Genomic DNA, 17,481 nt, shown 5'->3' on the forward strand with positions numbered 1-17,481 from the left:
TCTTCAACAACCTGATCCTCACTGAGCTCTCGTGTCTTACTAGCTACTGCACATAGTGCTACAGGAATAAGCCCTGCTCAGCTAATGCCAGAAAACTAAGTAAGGATAACTGGCATATGCTGTAATCGAAACTTGAATCAAAAATCATTCTCTTTGAATCCATCAAGAGAAATGACAAGAGACCAAAAGACACTTACGAAGATTTTTATGATAGGCAGTATTTCAGCCAACCTTTACATGTTGTCAACTAGGTCAGGCAATACACATTAAACTTAATGGGAGAGAAAGTGGAAACAGTACCAATTCTGATACAAGAAAGAAAAAAAAATTAACTAAGGAATATCTACGGGTCTACTTGAGATTACCAAAATCTCAGTAGACCGACATTCACAACACCGAGCCGAAAAGCATGAAGTTTCACATCAGCAAAACTTCACATTACTGATCTCCGAATGCCAGACACTCCAAGCTGATACATGCCAAAAGTGTTATTTTATTCAGTGAGTTACCTAATGAGAGCAACCTTTCATTTTAACATTTTTGCTGGGGAGTTACACCACCCTGCACCCCCCCAAACCCCCTGCTTCTTAAAGATACCAACTCTGAGATTACACTACAACATGCACATGAGCGGATTTCCTGTTCCACTCAGTTTGGAGAGTCGGGCATTCGGAGATCAGTTATGTGAAGTTTTGCTGATGTGAAACTTTGTGCTTTTTAGCTCAGTGTTGTGAATGTTGGTCTACTGAGATTTCAGTAATCTCAAGTAGACACATATCTACATGGTATAAACTTAAGATGGTGCCATTATGAGATATAATAGGAAGCATGACAATGCCATTCCCAGAAAGTCTGTCAAAGTAGTACACCTCAGTGCCATACCCAGATATTCATGCCATGAATGGTGAGCCTTTATCCAGAGTCCTCCACTTTCTTTAAGCTACTAGAATACTTTAAGAAAGAGTTGGAAGCTCTTTATCTAAAACATGTTCTGAAGATACACAGATTGTTTTACATCGTAGTATCATTGATCTAAATGTGATTGTTTCTGATTTAAAAAAAAAGTTAAATAGTAGGTCAAAACACTCCCATATAAAATTAATTTCAGAACTGACATAATGCATAAAAAATTCTTAACCCCCAAAAACTCTCAAATCATGAGAGGAAGCTAGAGTGCAAATTAACCTCATCTGCTATAATTAATATGATAATCTTTCGCAGTCTTCACAAACTTTGATTTTTATGACAAATTACTAGAATCTAGCATATAGGTTAATAGGTGTATACTAGGTTAATGACCACTGGGACTTTTATAAGCTTAACCAAACATTCCAATTGGATCACACAAGTTTATCTTCCTTAGAGGTTATTTTAAGGGGTATATGTAAGTGCCTGTGTTCATTAGAGACATAGGTGCTAGATCCAGTGTGTATTTCTGATTTTCTATTCACTGCTACAGCTTTCTGTTAATTATGGTTTAGGAAGGATTGGAAAAGAAGCCTGTTCCAGAGAAAAGGGATTCTATGATACACATATCTGTCCTTCAAGTGTGTTCTGTTAATGTTACAGACAAAGTTTAAAACTCTAGATCGAGTATCTTTAATGCTATATTTTGCAGATATGCACAGAATCTGTCAGAGTGGGACCTAAGAGTGCCTTTTATGCTAGGCATAGATTGCCTCTGAACAGTCTTTAGGAAACAGAGTGTAGAGATAAGCTTTGAGGCAGTCTGCAAGAGAACATGCAGTTTGCACCTTCTTTTTCATGGAGAACATCTGTGGATGTTTCATTTGTTACGTTTGTTGTCAGGTACATACCAAAACTGGCAATGTATTCTACAATGGGTCGGAAGAGGGCAAATACAGTGGAAAGATGACTTCCTTGGAACAAGATGCCATGCCCATATTTATAAGTTGAGCAACGCAGAATGATTTTTTTTTAATACAAACACAAGTTGGTTGAAAGCCAGGTTGCTATCTATACCTGCACCCAAATCCATGACTACTTTTTTGACTCTTAGGGGATGTGCTATCAGTGAGGTAATTTCATCGGGTGGTTGACTTCCCAAAGTTTACTATTGTCATTGAGTTTTAAGCCATGGATTTGGCTCCACTTATTTCTCTGTGTTAGCTCTTCCTGTTGGATGTTAGTTTCTTGGGAGGATTCTATGAATGCTGCTAGCTTGCAGTCATCTGCGAACCCGGTCACACAAAGGCCCTTGACATTGACATTTACTAACAAGAAATAGATGATAAATAGGAGTACAACAGACATAGAGCCCTGAGGGACTTCAATAGCGACTGGCCTCTTTGTGGAGTTAGTCTCCCCAATGTCGAAGTGGAATATTATATCAAATGCCTTTGTCAAGTCAAGGTAGGCAGTATGCACTATTTTGCCCTAATCCATTGCCTTAGTGACCTTCTCAAAGAAGTCCAGCAGGGTGAGTAGCTATGATCTGCCCTTGACAAAACCAAACTGTACTGGATGCAGTGCTTGAAGGTGTTCTATGTCCTTTTTAATCATTTACTTGATAAGACTTTCCATGGCTTTGCATATGGGACTAATCATTGTTATGGGTCTGTAGTTCCCAGGGTCTGTCAATGGCTCACTGCAGTGGGATGACCATTGCAGGTCTCCATTCATGTGGCACAAAGCCTGTCTGGATGCTACAAGTAAACAGTGATTCCAGTGAATTATTTAGGAAACATTGTGGGATATTATTGGGATCCATCAATGCAGCATTTCTGGCCTGTGAGACTATATCTAGGACCTGCTCCCTAGTTATACTTGGTGGAAAGTTGTCAGGTTGTATTTCCTGTGAGGAAGCTGGGATGGGAGAGAGGGGTAACAATTGGAGCAGAACTTGTTGCCTAGCTGATTTGCTATATCTTCGAGCTCCATTTATTTGGCTCCATTTACAATCAGTTCTGACTTTGTGGTATTCCTTTACCTGTGAGCCTATCTTTCCCTCAAATTTGGCTTTAGTAGACTTAATTTGCACTCTCATTTGTTTATTTAGCTTGATGAAAATGTTTTATCATGCCGGGCTTAGCCCTTCCTAATAATTGCTATGACTTTTTTTCCTTGCTGCACAATCTATTTATATTTGTTTTTCAAGTTAATTATAGGATCATAGGTTCATAGGTTGGTACTAAGCTATCGGCCCAAGGACCTATACAAGCTTAGCCATAACAATTCCCTGGATATTTCTTCCCACAATATTTACTTCCCTGGGCCCTTTCTAGCAGGGTGACTGACATGATCCCCGGGGTGAATTTCCTACCTCCCATCCAATCTTCAAGGTTCCTTTTGAAGAGGGACAAGTAGGCCCTCTGCTTGGCATGTATGGGAAGTCTGTTCCAGAGTATGGGGAGTCTCTGGGTCAGGAATCTATCCCTCCAGCATGTTTTGTTCATTGTGATGACAAGGTTTAGATCCCTGGAGCATGTGGCTCTGAGGGATTGGGATTTCTTTAAGTGGAGCATGTCCAACAGCTCAGGGTTTGACATGGCCTTGTATGTTATGCAGAAATTGCCTCTGAGTAGAAGCTATGTCACAGAGTATAGCTAGACATATGGACATATTTCTGGTAGGCACAGCTGTCTCTATGCATTTATTAAATTGTTACAGGGTTTCTGATAACAATTCTACATAGGCAGCTATGAATGCATGAGCAGAAAGAACCATTGATTACATATATATTTTTTGGATGCTCCTATGGCACTGTGGGAAGAAACAGATTATCAATTAAAATCTTTGTTTAGAAAACAGCACCAGCATACGTGGATGGATGACCATAAAAACATCTTCAAATTTCTTATAAATTTCTACATTGTCAGTCAAAAGAAATCACAAAATCATAAATAGTTATACATGCTTGTTGAATCACAGACATAGTTATTTTACTATCTGATTTTACTATCTGAGAAAAGTGATGATGTTTTTAGTTTCCTAGGTCACAGAGTCCATTCAGACCATCTACTGCATTTATTTGCTATTATGGTGCTTATGTCAACATTTGTGCATAATGAAACCAACATCTTCCTTTTAACTTTAATGAATTTGCAGAAAAAAAATATTTCTTGATAGATGTGGACAACACAGTCCCTGCAAATCCCTCTCAACAAAGTGACTTCTAAGGGACAAGGAAGGATGCAACACTGAGGTTGGTCATAAATTTAAAATCTTCATACACACCTTGAAATAAACATGTCAAGTTTAATTTCCTTGTGAAATTTTTAAATAAAAAAACTTTATCCAGGTCTGAAACTTAACTTTCTGGACAAGACAGACTTTTCTACTTAAGTCAAAGTATGTGAAGACAAATTAAAAATCTTACAAGAGAAACTTCCATTTGAATGCATTCAAGCTGATGGTGACTCCTGATGTAACAATAGTTGTGATTTGTTCCTTGTGTCTCCACTGTTGAAATCTATATATTTGTTGATTGGTCATTATCAGATAGCAGCAATCCTGTGCTTCTTGATTGGCTGTTAGATTCTGCTCATTTAACTTTTTCTGATACAGTGATAAGGAATGATTTCTTAGCTGTCATCATCTATTCTACTGCTTGACTCACAGGTGGGTAGACTGACTGAAAAATGTCTCATAGGTCAATGACATTGTATTTTATCTCTCTCTCCTAGAAAAAAAAAATCATTTTCCTGTGTACTGTTTAATCTTCAGTGCATAATCAGAAACCATAAAAACAACATTCTACTACTTAAAGTTGCAGAGTGAGTGTTAATGGAATAATAACCTGTAATGTTAACTTTTTCAGGTAAACAGGAACCTTCTTCTAAATTTCTTGTTCTTCATATTCATCTTGTCTAAAATTATATTTATACTATGAAAAGGAAATTCTATCAAACAAAGTTATCATTTTAGAGACAGTTACACTATGCATACTCTAGGCAGTAGCTTTGCCATTATATTTTTTCACCAGTATCAGATGTTGAAAACCATTTCTTTGATTAATAGCATTCCATTCTTTCATAAACTCATCAGAGACTTCAGCATTAGCAGGATATTTGTCTATGCATGAAATTCTTGGTAATCTTTTCATGTTGACAGTGTTTAACAAAAATGCCATCCCATTGAAGACATGTGAGCTTCTCAAAATAATTTTAATTTGCCAGTAATATTACTAGCCATTATTAAACTCTTCACACTGAGTTTGGTTTTATTTTCTCATTGGTTATTTCAGTCATGTGTTTGTTTTGTATCAGCACTAAAAAACATTTTTTTTAATTTGTTTCAGTGGTCTGATGAAGTCTTCTTTAATGGTATGAGACAAAAGAGCCTACCAAATAAAGTATTCGCTGTTCTTGTTTTAATCAGGTTGATGCATTTGCATTTCACTTTTGCAATATACTGAAATCGACTTTATAAGAAAATAAGTGCTGAAACAAGTATCTATGCTCAGACATCATATTGTGCTGTCATTATAGTTTGGGTATAACTATGGGGAAGGAGGTATGTACAACCCAGTTGTAAAAGTGTAGATATAAAGAAATTTAGTCATTAAAATTGCCTAATAAATTGTAATTAAAAGTTCCAGTCTCTTGTTACAGAAAAGTGAACGTTGCTTATACATAACACCATTTCGTCATTACTTGTAAAATAACCTTGAATGGAAATGTCTTTACTGATAATGCATGACAAGGGTTCTAGGATATTTGTACTCACAAATGAGATTAGGTGAAACGCGGCATAATATTTTTGCTAATTCCAAAGTGATATAATATATTTGAACACTCATGATTGCAGCCTTGGATTCTGTCTGGTTATTTTGCAGTAACATCACAATCCCTTTGGTTAATTTTGTATGTCATTTGTAACAATGTTTGACTTCGTGTACACATAAAATTTGTCTAAAAGTTTTTTTTCCCTTGAGTTCTAATGCCTTCCTCATTTAAAGCTCAATTTATCTAATTAAGTTGTATTGTACACTTGATGTGACACACTTACCATGCTTTTAAAAATAGGAAAAAAGTTTTGTGGATCGATGGATGGATTAATGGTGGCTTACAAGGTACATAATTTGGAAATTTAGAGGATCTAAGTTTACCTAAAAGCATGGGTCAAAGCAATGCTGTTTGTTGTAGTCTATTGTCTTCACACTGAAAAAAAGACAATGTAATGTAATTTGTCAGGTTTAAAAAAGACAGACATATTTCTGTGTTTTGAGGGAAAAATGTTGTTAGTGGTGCTATTAGGATTGCTTTGTATATATTAATTTCTCAGTTCCCTGATTGAAAACTTGATTTTTAAAGAACTCTGCAGAAAAACAAATTATTTCTTTTTTTTTTCTTTTTTTAAGTCCTATATTAAGAAATATTCTGGGGCAATTCAGAAGAAAGGGCCAGCAGTCATATTAGAGCTCATTTGTTCACCACCCTGTCGCAAAGAATATAACAGAACTACAGGCTAGAGATCTAAAAATTCCAGCTTATGGAGGACATATTAGAAAATGATTTACAGTAGGCCATCTCAAGCTCTTTTTTGAGGTCATTTTCATCATCCTCCAAATTGATTTACAGCTATCACTGGAAACAGATACTAATGATATGTTGAGGATAAACATACAAACCATCTTAGTAGAATACTGTTAACATACAGTTTATATTCCAAACTATACTCTCCAGTTTTGCATTCATGTCACTGATGATGAAAACTCCTATGCTTATTTGGTGGTGCTACAGTATATGGAACTTGCATCATTGGAGAGTGGAACTTCAAACCTTTATCTCTTAAAGTAAAATCTGAAGAGAAAAATGCTTAGGAGTATATTGTCCTAGCCTATACCACAGTAATATGCATCCTTTCAGCAGTATTGACAGGCATAAAAGGCAATATGCTGACCACCTTCACTTCGGTTTCCCAAACTGTTTGGCATTTCCCTCTCCTAAACTCTGTTCCTCCTTTCATATCATCATCCTGCTCTTCTTACTTAGTAATCCCCATTTGTCCACTTTTTATCTGATCTGTCCATTTTGTTTCTGTATTTCTTATGTCAATGCCTATCAGTGCTGAATGAAACATAAAAAAAATTGTATTACAACAGGAACTATGCTCCCTTCCACAGGTTTTTATTATTTGCATGTATCATTTGTAAAGTTATCGATTACCTCATGAATTTATGTCTCTGTAACTTGTTATTTCTGTTTTCTTCCCCTTCTGTATTGGCATTTCATACTTACCATACCATATAGCACCTTGGGAACTGTGGTTACTGATATCCTGTTACTAAAAAACAAAATGTGTCCTTGTGCCACTAAACAGCTTTCTGTTGACAATGTTCCCACGAGAGAGAGGAAATGACAAAAAGAAGTATCTGCATTATCACTTGTCTAGTTTATTAATATTTAGTTATCTATAGACTTCAGACTTCCTGTTACTATCTAAATAAAATGTATGCTGGGCATTGCAACTTATGTCAGTAGTTTGCATTTTAATAAATGAAGCCAGACTGAAATTTTAAATCTATATAAGAATATTGAGAAGTGTATTTCTGGGAATTCTGCCTTAACACTCAAGTTTTTTTTTCCCAAAAATGAGATTATTTTGTATGCAGTTTGCACAGGCCTGAGCAGCAAATTCTGAGTCTTGTGCTGTGTTCTGGGTATGATTCTACAGAAATTTTAATTATTCATTATTATTACTTTTGCTCGGCTTTAATTAATTCACAACTTACTTGAATGGAGCTCAACAGCAGTCTGCTTCTAATCTATGTTAATTAGGGTCAAGTCTTTAGAGTGAGGCTCTGAGGTCCCTATCAAGCAAATTGCACATAGAAATATTTCTTTTTACTTGCTGACCCTTTACACTTTTGCTTTTTGTCTCTTGATTATGTATAAGTACACAGAGCATGCATCCACAGTGACTCTTCTTTGATTTAAGAGTAGCCAGGCCTGTAATGACAAAAACATCAGTCTAATCAAACAGGAATATGCATGTGTTGGCTAAGAATTATGTAAATGAATGCTTTCCAATAGCACATTTTTTTCACATTTATCAAGTGGATTGTTATGAGGCTGTATTATGAATGACTTGCACTGAAACACCTAATGATTAAAATGTAATGGCAAAGAGCATGACCCTCATTTATAACCTAAATGTACCATTTTGACAGAGGGGCTTTGCAGGATGTCATAAAAATGTTCTCTAAGTCTCATGGGGGGTGGGGGGTGGGCAGGCAGGCTTATATAGGAATAAAATCAGTCAACTTGCTATTTAACAATATCATCATAGATTATGTAAATTATTTAAACCCTTCAGGTGAAAAGGCAGTATTTATGGTAAGTATTTTTTTTATATTTTCCTTTACTTTTCCTGTGTCTGCTTCACAAACTGCCTTAATAAGTTTTGTACTGGTTATTATTATGTGTTTGTTCAATGCATAGCAGATAAGTAAATATGTTTAATAAATAAGTAAATTAAATAAAATGTGACTGCTACTGTAGCAGATTTAAGAGAGTCAGTGATAAAATGTGCTATAGAGTCTTTATCTCCAAAAAAAAAAAAAGAAAAAGAAAATAAAATAAGGGATTTAGAATACAAACTTCTGATGGGCTGACATTAATGGTAAAAGATAAAAAAGAGCTGCTGGATATAATGGGAGTAAATTGAAGGGCACAGACCCACAAATCTGAGAAAAGGGTAGGTGTGCCAAACTCAGCTCATCTGCCTCTCCTACTTTCTAAGGAGCTGCTGATCATATTTTAGCATATAGCTGATGTATTTTACCACTAATAAGAACAACATACTGACTGTTTCATGCAGACTTGAATTTCTACATCTCCTCAGGAAACCTGAACTATCTGTTCATTCATCTTGCTTTAACAAATGATTTCCTTGTATTTCCCCTTAGATGCCATTTCTCTTTCTCTAATTGTTTTCTTTTGCAATCTTACTTTAGTTTCTCTATAGCACCTATCCTTTCTGACCATTGTTAAATAATTTTATTTATTACTTATTTACTTTGTAGACAGTTAGTCTTGATCAGTGTCCCCTCCATACACTTTTTGCACCTGAGTATAGAAAAGGTACATGTACAAAAAAGATTGGTGCCACAACTGTGATGTAATCAAGTGCCACATCTGTTGGACAGAGTTAATTACCTACAAAAGGGTGGGGGGTGCAACTCATGGGTCTTTATAATATTGCAAACTAACTACTGAGCCATGATCATAGATTGCTCAGTGTGGTGCTGTGTCTGCTAGGGTTGCCTTTTCGAGAGGATGTAACATGAGAGAGAAATAAAGGGTAGGCTGACAAGTTAGAGCAACCCTAGGATGGTGCAGTGGTGCAGCAGTAGTGTTGTCACCTCACAGCAAGAAGTTATTCGGTTCAATTCTTGGCTGGGGTGCCTTTGGTGTGGAGTCTGCATGTCCTCCCTGCATTCAGGTGGGTTTCCTCCCACGTTACAAAGGCATGCATCTGGATGGAGTGTTTCTTCCTGGGCCTCTGCTGAAAACTGGCTTTGTTCCAAGTCAGACTTTCCCAGTTAACAAATTTTAAATAAATATTTCAGCCAGTGAGAAGCAAGTACACCAGGAAGTTGATAATAGCTACTATTTGTGGGGAGAAAAACAGCTTTCTGAATTCTGGGTAGAGATGGAGGAATAAAGAGAAACATTCAGGGGACTACAGAAAGCAGAAATCCTTGTAGTTTGAATAGGAAAATAGAGGAACTCATCCTTCTTTTGTGGTCATGTTTCTTGAAAATACCATCAGTTGTAGGAACTGTTTTACTTTAAAAACTGCCATATAAAAGATTAATTCAACTAGTAAATGAACTCAAGAAACATTGTAGTGAATTGGCATTATTTTTGTATGTTTGCTTCCCATGATTTGTTTTATTTCATACAAGTACTTGTCTTCTGTCCCCCCAAAGTAAACATCATCTACAAGCTGAGAAAACTTTTTCCAAAGACTGAATTTATTACTGCTAGTGCTGTAGAATACTATCATAAATTTCTTAAATGAAATACCTATTGACAATAAACCTACCCTTAAAACAACATTGATATCACAAGCATTCCAAATCACAGAATGTCAACAACACGTCAATGAAAGACATATCAGTACACAAAAAAAATACTTAAACAAAAACATATTGTTAGTAATACAGAATCCACAGGAGTCACCACACGAAAGATCTCAGTGAATGTAAAATCTTACTTGGAAACAGGAACACATATTGTTATTAAGAGGGAGGTGGCTTTGCCATTCAAACACACACACACACACACACACACGCGCACGCGAGCGTGTGTGTGTGTGTGTGTGTGTGTGTGTGTGTGTGTATGTGTGTGTGTGTGCATGTGTGTGCATGTGTGTCTCATGAAATATCCAGCGTTCACAAGAGTGACCCTACAATGAACCTGTTCCTTATTCCAGGCAAGCACTTCTATGATCTCCTGTATTTAGTATGGATTCTAGCACAAGCTGTTCAGCAAAAGGAGGAACTCTGCATTCTCCTAACAGAGAAAAGTGAGCAGCTTTGCCTCTTCACTCCTCTCCCACTTCTTTTCAGTTCCACAAGCATTCAGGGCTGTAATGCAACCAGGAACATTTTGGTCATAGTGCTTTATACCATTATATCTGTGATTCATAAGAAGTATTCTATAAGCCAACAAATGTGATATATAATATTTCATGTGAAGATGGACTCCTCATGCAGTACACTTGTGATCCATAAAACAAAGAAATATAGATAAAAAAATCACAAAACGTATCTTTTAGCAACAGTGTCAGTGAAAGATGCATTCTGTTAATCAGGAGAAGTGCAATTCAAATCAAAGTGTCATCAGTGCATCTGAAGTTGCTGAAATGTAAATCTGTGTAGTAGAATCCGCAAGGCAGTATCAGTAAAACTATTTATTGTTTATTAGAGATTTTATGTAGACTGATAGTGATAGGTATGAAAAAGAAGTCAAGAGAGCGACCTGTGCTTTGGCTGAGATAGTTCTGAGCTAAAGAAAGTCTTATTATTGTGACTAAGAAACAGCTGGCTAAACAGGTACATCATAAGCAAAACTCTCATGTCACTTGTAACAAAATGTCACAAATCAAACAGTGCTTCCTGCTTCCTGCTAAAGGTAATGGCTCAGTGCATTTCAACCTCCTACCACAGAATCCTTCCTATAAACAAAAAGCAATAACCTCAGAATACATAATTTATCTGTGCAGAAATCATCTGTACAGTTCTTACATGCATGTTGTGATACTTACAAGCGCATATGTAGCTCTTAACTCTCTCTGGGACTGACAAAACTGATACAGGCATTCCACAGATTAGCAATTCTGCTGTTTCACAGAATATGCTGCACTCAATTATTCACAGGGAGAGATTTTGAATAAGAAACAGCTGCATTCTCTCAGCTTATGCTGATGAAATGTCCACTGCGAGTACTCAAGGACTGTCCATAACACCTATAGTAGTGGAGTGAGATGTGGTTGGCAATTCTAACGGTTCATGAATCACAGAGTTCAATTTAGAAGTATATGATCTGATCCTACACGTTCTGTTTCTTTAAAAACAGGCAAATAACTAGCAATTCTTAAATGTACTGTTACACCTTTAAAACACTGTCTGTGAAATGGGAGCTTTACCCCTTGTAGCTCAACACTGGAGGCTGTATCACACCACATTCAGGCTTTTACATAAACTAAATTTGAAATTGTTGTACCTTAAAGTAGAGGAAACTCTGCATGATATGAACAAACACTAGATACAAAGAATTAGTTTATAACAATTTTGCCTTAATGGAACTTAAATCAGTATGGAGATTAGGAATGGGGAGAACACTAGGCACTGGGGATTACTGTATATTATACAACGACTGGCCATTAACATTCAAAAACGATCACACTGATTGGTCAGCCCAACCAATGTGCCCATTGTAAATCGTACTGTGTAAGCATGGGAACGTAAACCCCATATGCATGTGCAGTACATCAAGAAAGCCTCAGGATACAAAAACAAAGAGAAAGAACACCATAGCTCTATTATACTAGGATGTTATTTAAAAAAAGGTATTTTTTTCCTTAAATAATGTCATTGTATAATAGCAATAACCCACAGTTGGGTGTGGGTAATGCTGATTTACACATGATTGGCTTTGTTTAGTCTCATGACCAAACCACACCAACCGTGGGTAAATACAGTATTGCACACACCCAGCCATGGGTCACTGCTATAATACGCATACCTAAAGGCACTTGAGCCAGAATGGGAATGGGAAAACAATAGATACCAGTTATGCTCACTATGGATTAACATAAAGGCACATTAAATTAAAAGGTGGGAAACCACTAGACCCCAGGGACTGTTCATAATTAACATCATCTAAAACAATGAATATGGGGAAATGAATTAGAACCCTGCACCCTTGACACAAGTGCCACATACATTAGCCTGCTGCTGTAACTGATAAGTTAGTGCACCAGATGTTTTTGTATAATAATATATAGAGGATCTCATGCAATATGCAGTGCCTACAATGAGGTTGGTATAAGAGCAGTGTTATCACTGATTGTTTATATGGAGAATCACCCCAACTGCTATAATAGCACAAATCTGAGTAATCATGAGAAACAATTCATAACTACTTAATGACAGTGTTTAGCCATTAAAGTAGTCTTTATCACCTTGAAATACTATCTTCTGGGTGCATTGCTGTTCCCAAATATAGATATTGCCCCCTTCAATAGATGTTCCAAATTCAACATTCCAATAGATGTTCCAAAAAAAAAAAGATGTTATCACTTCAACTTTAAAAACTTGGATTGACCTGGCCAAAGATATCTGGATGAAGACAGGATATCCTGAGTAACCTGACCATCTGCTGGAGCTTGAACAGATGGGCCTATACTGGAGGAACCATGTAACATAGTGGTAGTTAGTTCTTCTAAGGATGATAATTCAGAAGCTGGTATTTAGGCTGCAGCAGATTAGGTACCACTGCACATGAGGCTATTAAGAAAAAAAAAACACAGTGTTCTGGGAGTAAGCATATTTGAGACCTTACACTATGGCATGGTTTTATAAAGGTCTCTAGATGAAATTCCATTTTTATAAGAAGAAAGATGATTCAAAGTATGTTACTACAAGGGAAAGTAGTTGACTGCCCTCCAGAAGAGATGCCATATCAGTGTAGAGCCGTACTTATGTGACAGCAAAAGAATTAAAACAGATTGATCTTATCTGTGTAGAGTTTTAAAAGGATATAAATGAAGCTATGTTTGTGGACTCTCTGTTTTCAATAGTCATTTTTAATTGTAATGACAGCAAGATGCTCTGTCAAAATGAAAAGACTGTACGGATATGGCTATGTGCAGTAGTACTGTATGACTTCTTTCTGTGCTGATCATCCTTTGCCTGTGTTGAGTATGGAAACATGTGACAATCTTACGTCTAACCCATATATATTAGTAATACATTTTTGGCAAAACACTGTAAGAGGGGTTATAGGATCAGCTTCAGTCGTGTACTGTTTTGTATATAATTGATATTCCACAGCACGCAGTTGTTTGGTGATCATTATGTTCTACAGCTGCTGCATGCCTGGTTGTATCCAAGGTAAGGTAACACCAAGAATGCTCACCTTTCTGGGTGTGTTATTCGGAGTGTCATTACACTTGGCCACGTAAATAAAAATCACCAACTTCTGTTTAAACAGATTATCTAAAGACAATGTGCATCAATTATCACACTGCAATTCTTGCTGGTGTTTCTTAGATAGATCCACACATAGACACAGCACAAGCATGGATGGGCAATACCATTAACATTGGAATACCAAGGAACTAAGCACTCATCCTTGCTGTTTGTCTATACTTACATAATAAATTGCTTATTATTATGAGAGAATCATATTTAGTACACGTTACAGTGCATTTAGTGAGGTCAGAATGAATTTAATTCATCTTTTACTTCTGATGGTGAGATGGTAGAGGAGTTCCTGATATATTATATGCAGGCAGCAATGCAAATTAAGCCTATTGGACAAAGAATAGCATTCAAGCACTATTAACAGTTTAGTGTACTCTTCTTCATGACAATATGCAAGCAAAAACACCCAACAGAGTGTGTGTTACAGTGTAAATAATGCTGGTTCAGGCGTGTTATGTGGCCCGCCACTGCAGGTGGAAAGCCTCTACACTCCTCTAATGGCATTATTAACTCAGCAACATACCTCAGAGGGCAATATTGTGCTTAGAGAATGAACTGCATGTAAAATGGTTGTGTTTTACTTATTTATTTATTTTTATTACTATTGTTTATATATTTTGATGTAAATAGTTCCTCTGTTTAATGTTTCAAACTTGTAGTATACACAAATGGTGTTGGAGGAAGTATATTACATCCACAATATTATATTTTCAAAAATATCCAGATATTTCCTATATATATATATTTTTTTTTTTTTTGGGGGGGGGCCCTTACTCTTAAAATGTGTTTTCATTGAGATTGAAGTCAGTAAATAATGACATACATTTGAATTTCAGACTTTATTTCCATCAGAAAATGCATGCTAAAACAAATGTGGTTATCCAAGTAACTTTGTAATTTTATGAGAACAAGATTTAAAATCTGTTCCTGTTTTTGAGGCTTTATGGTAACTTAGGCTTTATCCAGATTTCTTGTGCTAAGAGGTCCAGAAGTACACAAACCTGTTAACTGCTGCCAATGGTCGATCAATCTCACCCCCCCCCCATCCACACACACACACACACACACACACACACACACACACACACACACACACACACACACACACACACACACACACACACACAGAAACACAGGTGTGTTTCAGAAAATGCATGCACACAAATCCTCTTATTCAATCAACTTTGTAATTTTATAAGAGCAAATCTTTTCCTACTTTTGAGCCTTTGATCCCCCTTTATTTTAAGCTTTATCCAGATTTCTTTAGCTAAGAGGTTAAAAGGTATGGAAACATCTTAACTGCTGCTGCCACTGCTCAGTCACTTTCACTCTTCATGTATGCACACACACACACACACACACACACACACACACACACACACACACACACACACACACACTTCTGGACTCATGCATGCAAGCATGCATACACTCATACATACAGAAACATAAACACACATACACAAACACATGTGCACACACTTTTCTTTCTTTTTTTTTGTTTCTTTTAAACTTGCTAAACAGCAAAAGCACTGCTTAGTGATTGTAAAATAATGCGTCAATCAATCTCGCTCTCACTTTCATGCACACATACACTCACAAATAGACATAAAAACACACAATTTTTTTTTTTTTTACCAGTTAGGATTTAACGTCAAAAAAGATTAAGGCACACTATTTTTGAGATAGAAACTTCCATTAATATTGCATGCATTGCAGAAGGCTAGGAACAAAGTCCTGGGTCCAGTGATCAAAACAAATAAATATCTGAACATACGTCAGTGACTGACAGGAAAAAGAAACTAGAGTCCTTAGATATTTGTATGCATAGCTCTAGTCTATAAACCAAGAGGTTATTCATACACTATTCAAAACACAGACATTCCTGCAAACTGTAGTGCTGTTCATCTGTTTTGCATTGTAATTAATAAGTCTAGTGAATTAAATGATTGACTCTGCATATTCTATAAAAATTCTATAAAAAACATAATATGCAGTTATTTTACCCTTTCCCACAAATTATCTTCGCATTAAGTACCTTATAATATCCTTTCAAAAGTTACAGAAAGTAAAACTATCAAACTATTCTAACAAATATCAAACAAAACTAGTATAAAGCCCATGAGTCACTACATCCAACTGCAGGCAGGGAATAAAGCACACTCTTGGTTCTGGCTGATCTGAAAGTTAAAACATTTAAAGATTTTTGCCTTCAGAAGTCAATTCCATATCTTTCTATTATTTTATACTCAAAATACTTACTTTTAGGACTTTATGTTCACCCTGTGGCCACCATTGTTATGAGAAATTTCATCTCAAGTCCTTTAAAACTCATGTATGTGATTAGCCTTCATCATCCAGTCGGATTAAAAAGAAAGCGCTCTAAGCTGAAATGACTTCCATAAAATTCTAAATGCAAAATTTCGTTCTATTAATTTTGCCATCCTTCTGCATTTTATGATGATTTCTCAATTCATTATTTATTTATCATCTGAATCTTAAGATACTTATTGCCATTTCATTACTTACTCACTCTAATCCTTTTAAATAATCAAGGAAAGATTTAAGTCTGTGCATTAGAAAATGGGTTTCACATTACTGGAATGTTTATGATGGAGAAATAAAACTTTCTTTGACTCTTACACCTCTGAAATAATCTAGGTTTGGTTGTTGAGCATAACATTTCCTGAGCATTCCATCTTTCAAAATAACCAGCAATCTTCACTTCTTTATCTTTTAATTTGTCAAGAGATCAAATGCAATTTCGCCCAAATTAGTTTGAGATGAGTAGCATTGAGAAGGCTTTGTAAGAAGCCTGATTCTGTAAAACTGCTACATTAAATACTAACTTTATTAACTCCTCTTGAGACAGAGAGAGACTGGGAGATTAATAATTTATTTAATGCCACTGATTTAAACACCAATTATTAGAATCCAGTTTATATGCTTTAAAGAGATAATTTACTAACATAACAGTAATTTGAAAATCTTAGGTTAGTGTTTTAAGGGTGATTCATATGTAGAAACGCAAGAGTAGTCTAAAGTAATCTGAACTTGCCTGCTTTCTTCATTTCGCTAGAGAGAGAGGTCTAAGGCAAGTTAAATTAGCTTATGGCAAGCAAAACCAATGATCTTGACAATACAGACATCCTGCCAAATACCAGCTGCATCTCTTGTGACAAACATTTTGTGCACACATTTACTTAACCTTGTCTTAAAACTGAGTCATTACCTGTTTTCAGTCATTCATGTTCCCTGTCATGCAGGATATTAAAGCACATTTACTATAATTTCAAAAAGCAGAAAGAAGCTTTAATAAGGAAATAAATGATGGACTGAATGTGATTTTCTTGATGGAATTCAACAAAAATGAGTATCTGTTTCAGTGAAAAATGCAATACCATCAGGTACAAGCTTTATATGTCTAGAGAATTATTAGTTTAAATGACTGTCTCCAGCTCTCATTTGTATCTGAAATAACTAATGTCTAATTGATCAGTCTCGCAGATGATTCCCCTGAAAGCATCCATCCAACTTTTTAAGAAAACTTTAGCATGTTCTGTCTGCTGACCTTCAAAAAAGTGAATGTCAGAGGTTGTCAGACATAGCTTGTCTCCTGCCAGTTTCATGCAGTTGCAGACATCCTCCATTATTGGGTGTAAACAAGGTATAATTCAATAGCTGTGTCTTGACTTGATCAATTGTTTGGCCTGAACGGATACAAATCAAGGACAGGGCAGCAATGCAGTTTTTCTTATCATAATGCAGAAATGTTGAAATAATACTGGATGTTAAATCAA

This window comes from Protopterus annectens, chromosome 8.part1 (assembly GCF_019279795.1).
Source record: "Protopterus annectens isolate FY-2018-M chromosome 8.part1, PAN1.0, whole genome shotgun sequence".
NCBI lineage: Eukaryota > Metazoa > Chordata > Ceratodontiformes > Protopteridae > Protopterus > Protopterus annectens.